This window comes from Stegostoma tigrinum, chromosome 14, assembly GCF_030684315.1.
Source record: "Stegostoma tigrinum isolate sSteTig4 chromosome 14, sSteTig4.hap1, whole genome shotgun sequence".
NCBI classification, from domain to species: Eukaryota; Metazoa; Chordata; class Chondrichthyes; order Orectolobiformes; family Stegostomatidae; genus Stegostoma; species Stegostoma tigrinum.
In genome coordinates, this window is record NC_081367.1 from 19642330 (window position 1) to 19654767 (window position 12438).

General features: G+C 45.4%; 1 protein-coding gene across 8 annotated transcripts in view; it reads right to left on the reverse strand.

Annotated features, from left to right (window-relative positions):
* The window catches only part of cab39 (calcium binding protein 39), a 69175-nt gene extending 58833 nt beyond the window's left edge, over positions 1-10342 (reverse strand). For 3 of the 8 annotated variants that reach the window (XM_048541601.2, XM_048541599.2, XM_048541600.2), the window contains exon 1: positions 10172-10342. The gene's annotated coding sequence lies outside the window, so the exon portion shown is untranslated. Of the gene's footprint in view, positions 1-9182; positions 9287-10141 lie in introns of all 8 variants that reach the window. The other 5 variants (XM_048541598.2, XM_048541593.2, XM_048541594.2 and 2 more) reach the window with 3 other exon arrangements.
* Positions 10343-12438: the final 2096 nt, after the last annotated feature.

Sequence of the window (12438 nt, forward strand, 5' to 3'; positions counted from 1 at the left end):
CAACTGTGATAGCAATACCCTTGGCTCAGAAAGTAATAAAAATCAAGAAGCTAACATAATCCACTGGTTATGGTAATTATCCATGTTAATCTGCTGCTACCCACAATATGTGCATTCTGGAACTGGGCAAACACTTTTAAGCGAATGTGTTGTTTATTAACTAGCTTACTTATCTCAATATTATGGCACTGACTGCAATGTAATTGTTTTTGTTACTCTTACATTGGGTCTTATTCTCCACAATTCTAACTTGTTATTGAAGCGTTACACTAACCTTTGAGCTCTTATTCAAAATAGATATACCTGTCATTCATATTTACTATACTTACCAACATGGAAAAAAAATGCAGTCTTCAGTCTGCAGGTAGAAGACGACAGAATCAAATTTGCAAGACAAAATTTAAGGATTAACTCTGAAATAATGTGCCAATGTTAAATCAAACATTAGAGAATGAGTGAGCACACCTTTCCTAGAATTATTCTTTGGTTAATTAAATTTTTTTTAAAAGTCAGTTTGATTGTTATGTGCTTACCAAACAATTATACAGGAAGAGTTATGTCGCCTTGGTTCAGTACTTTTTCAGATTATCATTGTAAACGGTGCTGAATGCAATAAATCTACTAATTTGTGGACCAGGAAACAATGATGAAAAGCTCCTAGACTATTGTTAAAAAATGTACATGAATTTGCTTCAGGATAGGGAATCAGTCACCTTTACCTTATCTACACGATTCCAGTCCACTCTTGTGGCAGAATCAGAGTTTTGGAACAACCACTATGCACAATATTTTTGATTTGATTTGTTTATTGTCACTTGTATTGTGTTGCCACACTACAGCACCACCTTAAAACAGTGAAAAATAAATCAAAACAAAATATAAAGACAGAAAAATAAAGAAATAAGGTTCAACTTGACAGTTGTTCTTGTTAAGCGCTCAAACATGGGTCTGAAGCAGCCAGCGATGAGTCTCCTTGCCGTGATACCACAACAAGAGTTGCCATCTCAGCTCCATCAATGTTTTTGCCTCACGGGAGTTCACCAATGCAGCCGTCAACAATGCTTCCAGGTCACACATGGGCCCATCACAACTCTGCCACTGCCACCAAGAGTCCACTCTCACCCACCTCACCAATGCAGCTGCCACTGATACTGGATCTCATACTGGGTCCAAACTCACCTCTGCCTCCATAAGACCATAAGACATAGGAGTGGAAGTAAGGCCATTCGGCCCAACAAGTCCACTCCGCCATTTAAATCATGGCTGATGGACATTTCAACTCCACTTTCCTGCACTCTCCCCGTAGCCCTTGATTCCTTGTGAGATCAAGAATTTGTCGATCGCTGTCTTGAAGGCATCCAACGTCCCGGCCTCCACTGCACTCTATGGAAATCAATTTCACAAGCCCACCACTCGCTGGCTGAACAAATATCGTCTCATTTCAGTTTTAAATTTACCCCCTCTAATTTTAAGGCTGTGCCCATGGGTCCTAGTCTCCCCACCTAACGGAAACAATTTCCCAGTGTCCACCCCTTACAAACCATACATTATCTTGCAAGTTTCTATTAGATCTCCCCTCAACCTTCTAAACTCTAATGATTACAATCCCAGGATCCTTAGCCGTTCATCATACGTTAAACCTACCATTCCAGGGATCATCCGTATGAATCTCCACTGGACACGCTCCAGGGCCAGTATGTCCTTCCTGAGGTGTGGGGCCCAAAATTGGACACAGCTTTCTAAATGGGGACTAACTAGAGCTTTATAAAGTCTCAGAAGCACATCGCTGCTTTTATATTCCAACCCTCTTGAGATAAACGACAACATTACATTCGCTTTCTTAATTACGGACTCTACCTGCAAGTTAACCTTTAGAGAATCCTGGACCAACACTCCCAGATCCCTTTGTACTTCTGATTTGTGAATTATCTCACCATTTCGAAAATAGTTCATGCCTGTATTCTTTTTTCCAAAGTGCAAAACCACACATTTGCTCACACTGAATTTCATCAGCCATTTCCTGGACCACTCTCCTAAACTGTCTAAATCTTCCTGCAGCTTCCCCACCTCCTCAGAACTACCTGCCTGTCCACCCATCTTTGTATCATCGGCAAACTTCGCCAGAATGCCCCCAGTCCCTTCATCCAGATCATTAATATATAAGGTGAACTGCTGTGGCCCCAACACTGAACCCTGCGGGACACCACTCGCCACCAGTTGCCATTCCAAAAAAGAGCCTTTTATCCCAACTCTCTGCCTTCTGTCAGACAGCCAATCCTCAATCCAAGCCAGTAGCTCACCTCGAACACCATGGGCCCTCACCTTGCTCAGCAGCCTCCCGTGAGGCACTTTATCAAAGGCCTTTTGCAAGTCTAGATAGATAACATCAACTGGGTTTCCCTGGTCTAACATACTCGTTACCTCTTCAACGAATTCTAACAGGTTTGTCAGGCACAACCTCCCCTTACTAAATCCATACTGACTTGTCCTAATCTGACCCTGCAGTTCCAGGAATTTAGAAATCTCATCCTTGACAATGGATTCTAGAATTTTACCAACAACCAAGGTTAGGCTAATCGGCCTATAATTTTCCATCTTTTGCCTTGATCCTTTCTTAAACAATGGGGTTACAACAGCAATTTTCCAATCATCTGGGACTTTCCCTGACTCCAGTGACTTTTAAAAAATCACGACGAAAGCCTCCGCTATTTCCTCAGCCACCTCCCTTAGAACTCTAGGATGTAGCCCATTGGGGCCAGGAAATTTATCAATTTTTCAACCTTTTAGCTTTTCTAGCACTTTCTCTTTTGTAATGCCTACCATACTCAACTCTGCTCCCTGGTTCACCCTAATTGTTGGCATACTACTCATGTCTTCCACTGTGAATACTGACGCAGAATACTTAAGTTCTTCAGCTATTTCCTTATCTCCCATCACTAGCCTTCCAGATTCAATTTGGAGTGGCCCAATATCTACTTTTGCCTCTCGTTTGTTTCTTATGTATTGAAAGAAGCTTTTACGGTCATTTCTAATATTACTAGCTAGCCTACCTTCATATTTGATCCTCTCCTTCCTTATTGCTCTCTTTGTTATCCTCTGGTTGTTTTTGTAGCCTTCCCAATCTTCTGACTTTCCACTGCTCTTGGCCACTTTATAGGCTCTCTCTTTTTCTTTGATATATTTCCTGACTTCCTTTGTCAGCTATGGCTGCCTAATCCCACCCCGAATAATCTCTCTTTTCTTTGTGATGAATCTCTGTACTGTGTTCTCAATTACACCCAGAAACTCCTGCCATTGTCGCTCTACTGTCTTCCCCCACTAGGCTCTGCTTCCAGTTGATTTTCGTCAATTCCTCTCTCATGCCCCTGTAATTACCTTTATTTAACTGTAACAACATTACATCCGATTTTGCCTTCTCTCTTTCAAAGTGCAGACTGAACGCTACCATATTATGATCGCTGCCCCTAAGTGTCCACTTACTTTAAGGTCTTTTATAAAGTCTGGCTCATTACATAGCACTAAGTTCAGAATAGCCTGCTCCCTTGTGGGCTCCATCACAAGCTGTTCCAAAAAGCCATCCTGCAAACATTCCATGAATTCCCTTTCTTCGGATCCATGAGTCTGTGCTGGATGCAAATGCTACAGGGAACCCAAACTTGCCTCTGCCACAGCAGCCATGAGTTGGGGCCGGGCCCAGCTCGTCAATGTAGAAGTCGCAGGGAACCCAAACTCACATCTAATTCCTCCGCCACGACTCCACGCTGGTTCATTTCGCCAATACCGCTCCAAGTTCTTCACAAGGTTTGTAAAAAGGAAAATAAGACCGAAAAAGAAAAAAAAGAGAGAAACGATAGAATGGAACAGCCCTATTCTGCTGCCATCTTATACTGACAACAGGCTGTCCAAAAGGCTAAGATTTATATCAGATGAAACTCAGGTAATCTCAATCCAATTAAGTTAGTTTCTCTTCAGCATTCAGGGCTGCTGTCCCAGGTTGGGAAAACATACTCCAGGCATAAATGTCAACCGAAATCCCAAAATTCAACCGATAAATGCTCTCTTACTGACAGGTTCACCAACGAAAATGGTATTGCTCTGAGCACCCTCAACATTTGACTTCAGGCTTCCGAGCTGAGGTCAAAACAATGAAAAAGAATACTCTCTCTGGATACAAATTACTTTGAAGCAGCAATGAAAGAAGCAAGGGGACAAAACGTACACAGGGCTGGGGACTTCAATATCCAAAAATTGTTGATGTCACAACCAATCAAGCCAGCTAAGTCCTAAAGGACATAACTGCACGTCAAGTTCCAAACTACTAGTACCAACAGGAGGTTATTACCTACGTGACTTCATCCTCAACTGGTCACAGACATGTATCCGCAACAGCACTGTTATGAGCAACCACTTCTTTTGGAAAGGAGGTCCTCAGAATGAAGGCATCCTCCATTAGACAACAAGCTACTACCAGCAGACACACTGATATCCATCAATGCATTCACAAGGCACTGGGACTCATGAATAATAGAAATGTAACCTCCATAGCTTGGAGTTAGCATATCTATCATCCCTATTAAGCTGGAATTTTTGTTTTAATAGAAAACCTTGAACAGGGGCAGTGCCAGACATTCAAGGTTTGAGTTGAAGATTTGTAGCTTGTGCGCTCATTGTAGATGTTGGAGTGTTTACCAAGCTGGGAGGTTTAATAACAGGCATTTTGTCCCCTTACTAGGTGACATCTTCAGTGCTGTGGGGCGCAGCTGGTGTCTTGTGCCGGTTCAAATTTATATGGTCTGGTTTTTGCTGCTTGCAGTAGGTGCCGGTTCCGCCTGTGCATTGTAATGGTCAGGATATCGGGTCTAATTCAATGTGTATATGAATGAACGCCAAGCCTCCAAGAATTCCCTGGCTGTCCTATATTTGACTGGTCCAACGGCATGACCAGATGTCCTTGGTTTCAATACGCACAGATGAGAAAAACCACTGCTATCAAACTTCCCAGCTCGGCAAGCACAACAGTGTCATACATTCTTTACAATACCACGTCATCGACAGCACAGGAACACCATCAACATGGTTAAGCAGGAGGCATATGATCAAAAGGTGAGAGGAAAAAAAACTGTAGCCACACCAATCAAGAACAGAAGGTCAATTAAGCAAAAAAAAAAGGACCCTTAAGAATCACCACCTTCAACTCTGGTGAGGTCAGGGCAAATGGGTAAGCTGGGCACGGCAATAATGTCACTGGACAAGTAACCCAAAATCCCTGGCTAATGGTCTAGGGTCATGTGTTTGAATCCAAAATGGCATATTGGGAAAAAATATGAGAAAGCTAAGGTGAAACATTTTCAGCCAATAGCACAAGTGGGCAATCCTACTCAGCCTCTTGTTTTTCTGCACCATTGATGTTTGTTCTGTTGTGTTCAGTTCAGTCAACATGATGCAAAATGTGACTAAGCATAGTTAACAAAGATTACATGGCATAACAGAGTATCAAACATAAGACAGAAGATCATAAATAACTGTTCACATGATCTTCCTCTGTATAACCATAAGGTACTTCAGGCCTGAATGTCTTAGACAATGATAAACTGCTATATAAAACATGTCCTTACTGATTGCTATGATCAAAACTGAATAATATTGTGATCAAAACTCCAAGTGACACAACCAATTTGCAGCACCAGCCATTCTAATCTAGTTATGTGAAGCAATTGTCAGAGTAAAATAATTGTTTATTTAGCACTGGGTATCATGTTCTTATAGTCATACAAGTTACCTCAGTACAATACATTTTCAACCATTTCTCAAAAAAAACCGCAGCAACTTCAGGTGACTTATCCCACCCCACCCAAAGGATGCGTTCACGACCAAGGTTCCTAATTACTGGCCATCTCTAACAGTCTTTATGCCACCTTCTTGAATATGTAAATGCAGTGAAGAAGTCAACGACACTGCCGTTGGTCTGGAGTCAAAAGACAGACCAGATCCACAAAATGCAAAAGCGAACCTGATGGTTCTGTGACAATCTGGAATGTCTATGTTCACTATCGCTGATGTAATACTAGCTTTCTTTAAATTCCAGATTTTATTTCATTGAAACAATCTCAGCTGCCACAGTTAATTTGAACAGATGCCTCCAAATTGCAAGTCCGATCTCACCAAGCTAAAGGAACTACAATAACATGAGACAAAAGTAAAAGGTTTGGGTTTAATGGCCTTCAAAGCCAACTGCAAAAGAAGTCTTTCACTGATTTCACTAGAATTCAAATAGCACTCTATGATGGCTCAGGAAGTACATGTGAGTAGCCCTTGCGTGACGACAAAGCTGAGCTCCTGAATCAGCAAATGACATCAAGTTAGCCAAGTGTTCTACCATTGTACATTAAGCTGCGTCATCAGTATGATGACAGCAAACAGCCAGTTTCTAACTCTCATTCTCCATTTTAGCCAAGTATCCACAGATGGCTATATTCCAATAACAGTTTATGGTCTACATTCAAGTATGAATATATTCAAGGAGAAGGTGGCACATGCTTGTGTAACTATTTCAGCTAGAAGTGTATCTTTCCAGAGTGGAAGGAGAAGGAAGCCAAAAATAAGTTGGAAAAAATATCAAAAAAAAGTCAACATTTACCAGTTCAACAAATTTAATCACGTATTGGTTCCACAATTTTGGGTGATAAAAATTTGACCAAAGCTAAAACACTACATTCAGACAGATACAGTTTCCTTTGTAAACAATTCACATACTTCCAAGCTTATCCAAACTTGGGTTCAAAATATTTGCAAAATGATTGCTTGTGACAACTATTTTGCTTATTTTTCTATTGGAGAATTTCTCACCAGAGGGAATGACTGGTACAACATTGCTAAGGTAAACTTAATTGCAACAGAGGCGATGGCATTGTGGTATTATGACTAGACTGTTAATCCAGAGACAGATATAATGTTCTGGTGATTCGGGTTTGAATTCCAACAGAAAAAACATCTGGAATTACTGGTGACCACGAATCCACCGTCAATTGTCAGAAAACCCCATCTGAGTCAGTAATGTCCTTTACGGAAGGAAACTGCCGTCCTTACCTGGTCTTCCCTACATGTGACTCCAGACCAACAGCAACATGGTTAACTCTTAACTGTCCTCTGGGCAATAAGGAATGGGAAGGGCAGTGAACATTAGCCTAGCCAGCAATGCCCTCATCCCGTGAATGAATAAAAAAATTTCTAAAGGTGCCTTTATAGGTTTCAACTTACTCTGAGATTGAGTTTCCTGGCATCAAAACAAAATTATCAGCTTTTATCTCACTTAAAATGTTAAATAAAATTGCCAAATAGCTAGAGATGAGTTAATCACTTTCTATTTTTGGCTACTGTAATGAGAATAGATGCATATTAAATTAGTTACATAACTTCTGGAACTGAAGAATGCAGCTCTTCTCCCCAAATCTCAACAGTTGGAAAATTCCACTCAAAGCCGACAAACTGAAAAATGAGTAACAAGCCAGCTTGCAATTAACACTAATCATCTCACTCCATCACCATCCTGTTATTTGCATTTCTGATCATTTAGATCCTGTAGCATGAATATTTCAGAACAGTTAGAGTCGAGGAAATGATGAACTCAAAAAAATTCCAAATAATGCAGCTATAGTGTCAACAACTTGAATGATAAGCCTAGAGCAAGCATCAAGTTTTATGCTTTGCTTTATCCATCAACTATGGTAGTTTCTCCCCAATAGTTCACAAGGATAAATTTCAACTGAAATGCAAGATTTCAGAATATCTTCCAGTATGAAACTAGTACATTAATAAAATGCAATTAATAAATACACTAATCAGGTCAAATAACCAAGTATAATTAAAAATTGACCCTAGCAACCTTTTATACAGTTTCCAACTAGCCTATATTTGTTGCCATTACCAAAGAGGTTTCTGGAGCCCTGCTGGCTCAATCTAAATTTATAAAGCAATATAACTGACACATAAGTGGCATTTGAAGCACCAAACATTGTGGAAAACAAATGAAGCATTGTGAACAGAGGCAAATTCATAGCTTTTACAACATACATGTATATGGATAAATCTCCAGTAAACAGGAAGCAGCTATTGTAGGAAAACACTAAACACTTATTTAGGATCGCAAGTGTACAAAATTTCTTAAAGTCTAAACGTCGCTGTCATTTTACCAATGCAGAGATTCGTAAAATACATTGTTATCATTCATCCTGAAAAGTGCAAGTGATGATCACAAGGACATTTAGTTTTATTTGTAGGTTGACATAGTAGAAAATAAACATCAAAAAAAAGTCTGATATAAATATCAACAGATACCAGATATATAACCGGGCAATAAATATGGACTTCATATTGAAATAATGCTGCAGTTGAATAAATCTGTACCAGTAATTTTGTCAACACTTATCACTGCAATGGAATTGAAGTCAACAATTTGTAACTGTAGCTAATCAAGTTGACTTGTTTGGTCATTGTTTACTTATACAACATACCATTGGAATACATTCACACTATACCACAAAGTGGCAAAACAGGACTACACCTTGAATTCTCCCTCACTTGACCCATGAGAGAGATATCAGGATATCTTCCAAAAAAAAGTCTGATCTGCAAGAACCTCAAACTAGAAAAACTGAACAAGCCTTAAACAGGTCGCATATACACAGAGGGAAGAAGTTTTGGGGAAGAAAATATGCTTTTGAAACAGCAGCACAAATGTTCTGCAACACAGGTCAATGCAAGCCCTTGCAGTTACCAAACAAAGGAACTGTGTTTCATTTATCAACCATGTTATCATTTGTCAACATTAAAATCCAAAGACAGGTTTAGCAATAGTCATTCGCCGTTCTTGCAAATCTTAATTCTACAATATAAACATCACAATCTAAATATAAGAAATACAATTTTATAAAGACTTAACGCTCCAGCTCAAACAAAGCTGCAGAATTTCCCCGCAAATTGAGTATTGGTAGAGACTGATGTCCAGTTTCTTGCATTGTCAATAGATAAGGCAGTATGCAAAAAGATTATATATTTTTTAAAAATGTCCAAACTTCTTTTTTACTTAAATAAATGTACAAAGACAAGTTCCAGCTTCAAAGCATTCATATGCATATTACTCTTCAAAAATCTAGCAGAATTTGAAGGAAAAACTCCAAACTCACCTAGTAGATAACAAAATTACAAACTACCCCTTCAATAAGTCTTTGAATCCAAATCATTCCAACTCTACACTTCTAGCAAAGAACAAAAAAAAGTTGACAGTTGTCTGGAATACAAAATATTAAGATAATTTAGTTGTTAAAATTAGTTGCTCACATATATTCTTTGGAGTTGATTTTTAACTCTCCAAGTAACCAAAATTGAGAACGTTTTGAGAGTCCAAAATAAAATTGTGGTTCCTACTTAAACAACACTCTACAAATTTTGAACTGACGTTTCTGAATTTTGCACCATGAAATTTTCAATCTGCAAATGAAACATCAAAAAACAGAACAACTCTTGAGGTCAATCGTAACCCGAGAGGTAAAACACCGCAGCCTATCTGACCATTGAGATTATCTCCATTGCCCTGGAGAGTGCACCTGCAGAGTGCAAATAAAATGATTTTACATTAACTGTGTCGACGGAGGAGAAATGCCTCTTACTGCAGTTATTTTGAAGGGAGGTGATATCTTCTATTGCACTGTCTTTTTAGCGTTTGGGCAGCATGCCCTGATTATCATACGGTTGCGAGTATGTGAGACACACTGGAGAGGCCGCCCCGCTACGTTACTTAGTGAAGGAATGTCAGACCGCGCCACGCTTTGCGCGACAATGAAGCAGCCGAAATGAAAACAGGTGCAATGCCAGACAAGAGCCAGGCAGCACAGTTCCAGGAGCCAGGGCGGGTGGGAGCACTCCCCACCCACTAGTTTCAATCCAGAGAGGCAAGAACAGACGGCACGGCGCCGGATCAACCGCTAAACCACAGGCGCGGCTCGGCCCGGCCGCGGACGGAAGGGACAGCTGTATGCCCGAAACCACCCACCGCCCAGGGGCCGGCAACTAGGCCGCAGAGAGAAGCCCGGGCCCCCACTGAGGGGGAGGGGGTGGTGGTGGTGTTGGAGGCAAGGAGACTTACAGCACGGCCAGTAGACGGTGAGTGACTCACGCTGTCCGGCTCCGCTCCCCTGGGCGCCCGGTGTCCGTGTGGTCTCTCTGGCGGTGCTCTACGCCCCGCTCCCTGACTGTCTGTCGGCGCCTCTCCTAGCCCTGTTCCTCCGCCGCTTCCTTCTCCTCACAGACCGGGCGGCCCCGCCGCGCTGCGTCACCCCGCCGACGTCCGGTAAAGACGTCAGCGCGTCCCCGCGTCTCCCGCTCCAACAAACTGAGATTGTGAATGAATGTGATCAACCTGTCGGGGGAAGGGAGAGGGACAGAGAGTGAAGGGGAAGGGGAAGGGGGAGGGGGAGAGAGGGGGGAGGGGGAGAGAGGGGGGAGGGGGAGAGAGGAGGGAGGGGGAGAGAGGGGGGAGGGGGGGGAGGGGGAGAGAGGAGGGAGGGGGAGAGAGGGGGGAGGGGGGGGAGGGGGAGAGAGGGGGGGAGGGGGGGGAGGGGGGGGAGGGGGAGAGAGGGGGGGAGGGGGGGGGAGAGGGGGGGAGGGGGGGGAGAGGGAGGATGTGATGGGGGGAGGGGAGAGAGGGAGGATGTGATGGGGGGGGAGGGAGGATGTGATGGGGGGGGAGAGAGGGAGGATGTGATGGGAGGGAGGATGTGATGGGGGGGAGGGGGAGGGAGGATGTGATGGGGGGAGGGGGAGAGAGGGAGGATGTGATGGGGGGGAGGGGGAGAGAGGGAGGATGTGATGGGGGGGAGGGGGAGAGAGGGAGGATGTGATGGGGGGGAGGGGGAGTGAGGGAGGATGTGATGGGGGGGGAGGGGGAGAGAGGGAGGATGTGATGGGGGGGAGAGAGGGAGGATGTGATGGGGGGGGGAGAGAGGGAGGATGTGATGGGGGGGAGAGAGGGAGGATGTGATGGGGGGGGAGAGAGGGAGGATGTGATGGGGGGGGAGGGAGGATGTGATGGGGGGGGAGGGAGGATGTGATGGGGGGGAGAGAGGGAGGATGTGATGGGGGGGAGGGGGAGAGAGGGAGGATGTGATGGGGGGAGGGGGAGTGAGGGAGGATGTGATGGGGGGGGAGGGGGAGAGAGGGAGGATGTGATGGGGGGGAGGGGGAGAGAGGGAGGATGTGATGGGGGGGAGAGAGGGAGGATGTGATGGGGGGGAGAGAGGGAGGATGTGATGGGGGGGGGAGAGAGGGAGGATGTGATGGGGGGAGAGAGGGAGGATGTGATGGGGGGGGGAGAGAGGGAGGATGTGATGGGGGGGGAGAGAGGGAGGATGTGATGGGGGGGAGGGGGAGAGAGGGAGGATGTGATGGGGGGGAGGGGGAGAGAGGGAGGATGTGATGGGGGGGAGGGGGAGTGAGGGAGGATGTGATGGGGGGAGGGGGAGAGAGGGAGGATGTGATGGGGGGGGGAGGGGGAGAGAGGGAGGATGTGATGGGGGGGAGAGAGGGAGGATGTGATGGGGGGGGGAGAGAGGGAGGATGTGATGGGGGGGAGAGAGGGAGGATGTGATGGGGGGGGGAGAGAGGGAGGATGTGATGGGGGGGGAGGGAGGATGTGATGGGGGGGGAGGGAGGATGTGATGGTGGGGAGAGAGGGAGGATGTGATGGGGGGGAGGGGGAGAGAGGGAGGATGTGATGGGGGGAGGGGGAGTGAGGGAGGATGTGATGGGGGGGAGGGGGAGAGAGGGAGGATGTGATGGGGGGAGGGGGAGAGAGGGAGGATGTGATGGGGGGGAGAGAGGGAGGATGTGATGGGGGGGAGAGAGGGAGGATGTGATGGGGGGGGAGAGAGGGAGGATGTGATGGGGGGAGAGAGGGAGGATGTGATGGGGGGGGAGAGAGGGAGGATGTGATGGGGGGGAGGGGGAGAGAGGGAGGATGTGATGGGGGGGAGGGGGAGAGAGGGAGGATGTGATGGGGGGGAGGGGGAGAGAGGGAGGATGTGATGGGGGGGGGAGAGAGGGAGGATGTGATGGGGGGGGAGGGGGAGAGAGGGAGGATGTGATGGGGGGGAGGGGGAGAGAGGGAGGATGTGATGGGGGGGAGAGAGGGAGGATGTGATGGGGGGGAGAGAGGGAGGATGTGATGGGGGGGGAGAGAGGGAGGATGTGATGGGGGGAGAGAGGGAGGATGTGATGGGGGGGGAGAGAGGGAGGATGTGATGGGGGGGGAGGGAGGATGTGATGGGGGGGGAGGGAGGATGTGATGGGGGGGGGAGGGAGGATGTGATGGGGGGGGGAGGGAGGATGTGATGGGGGGGGAGGGAGGATGTGATGGGGGGGGAGAGATGGAGGATGTGATGGGGG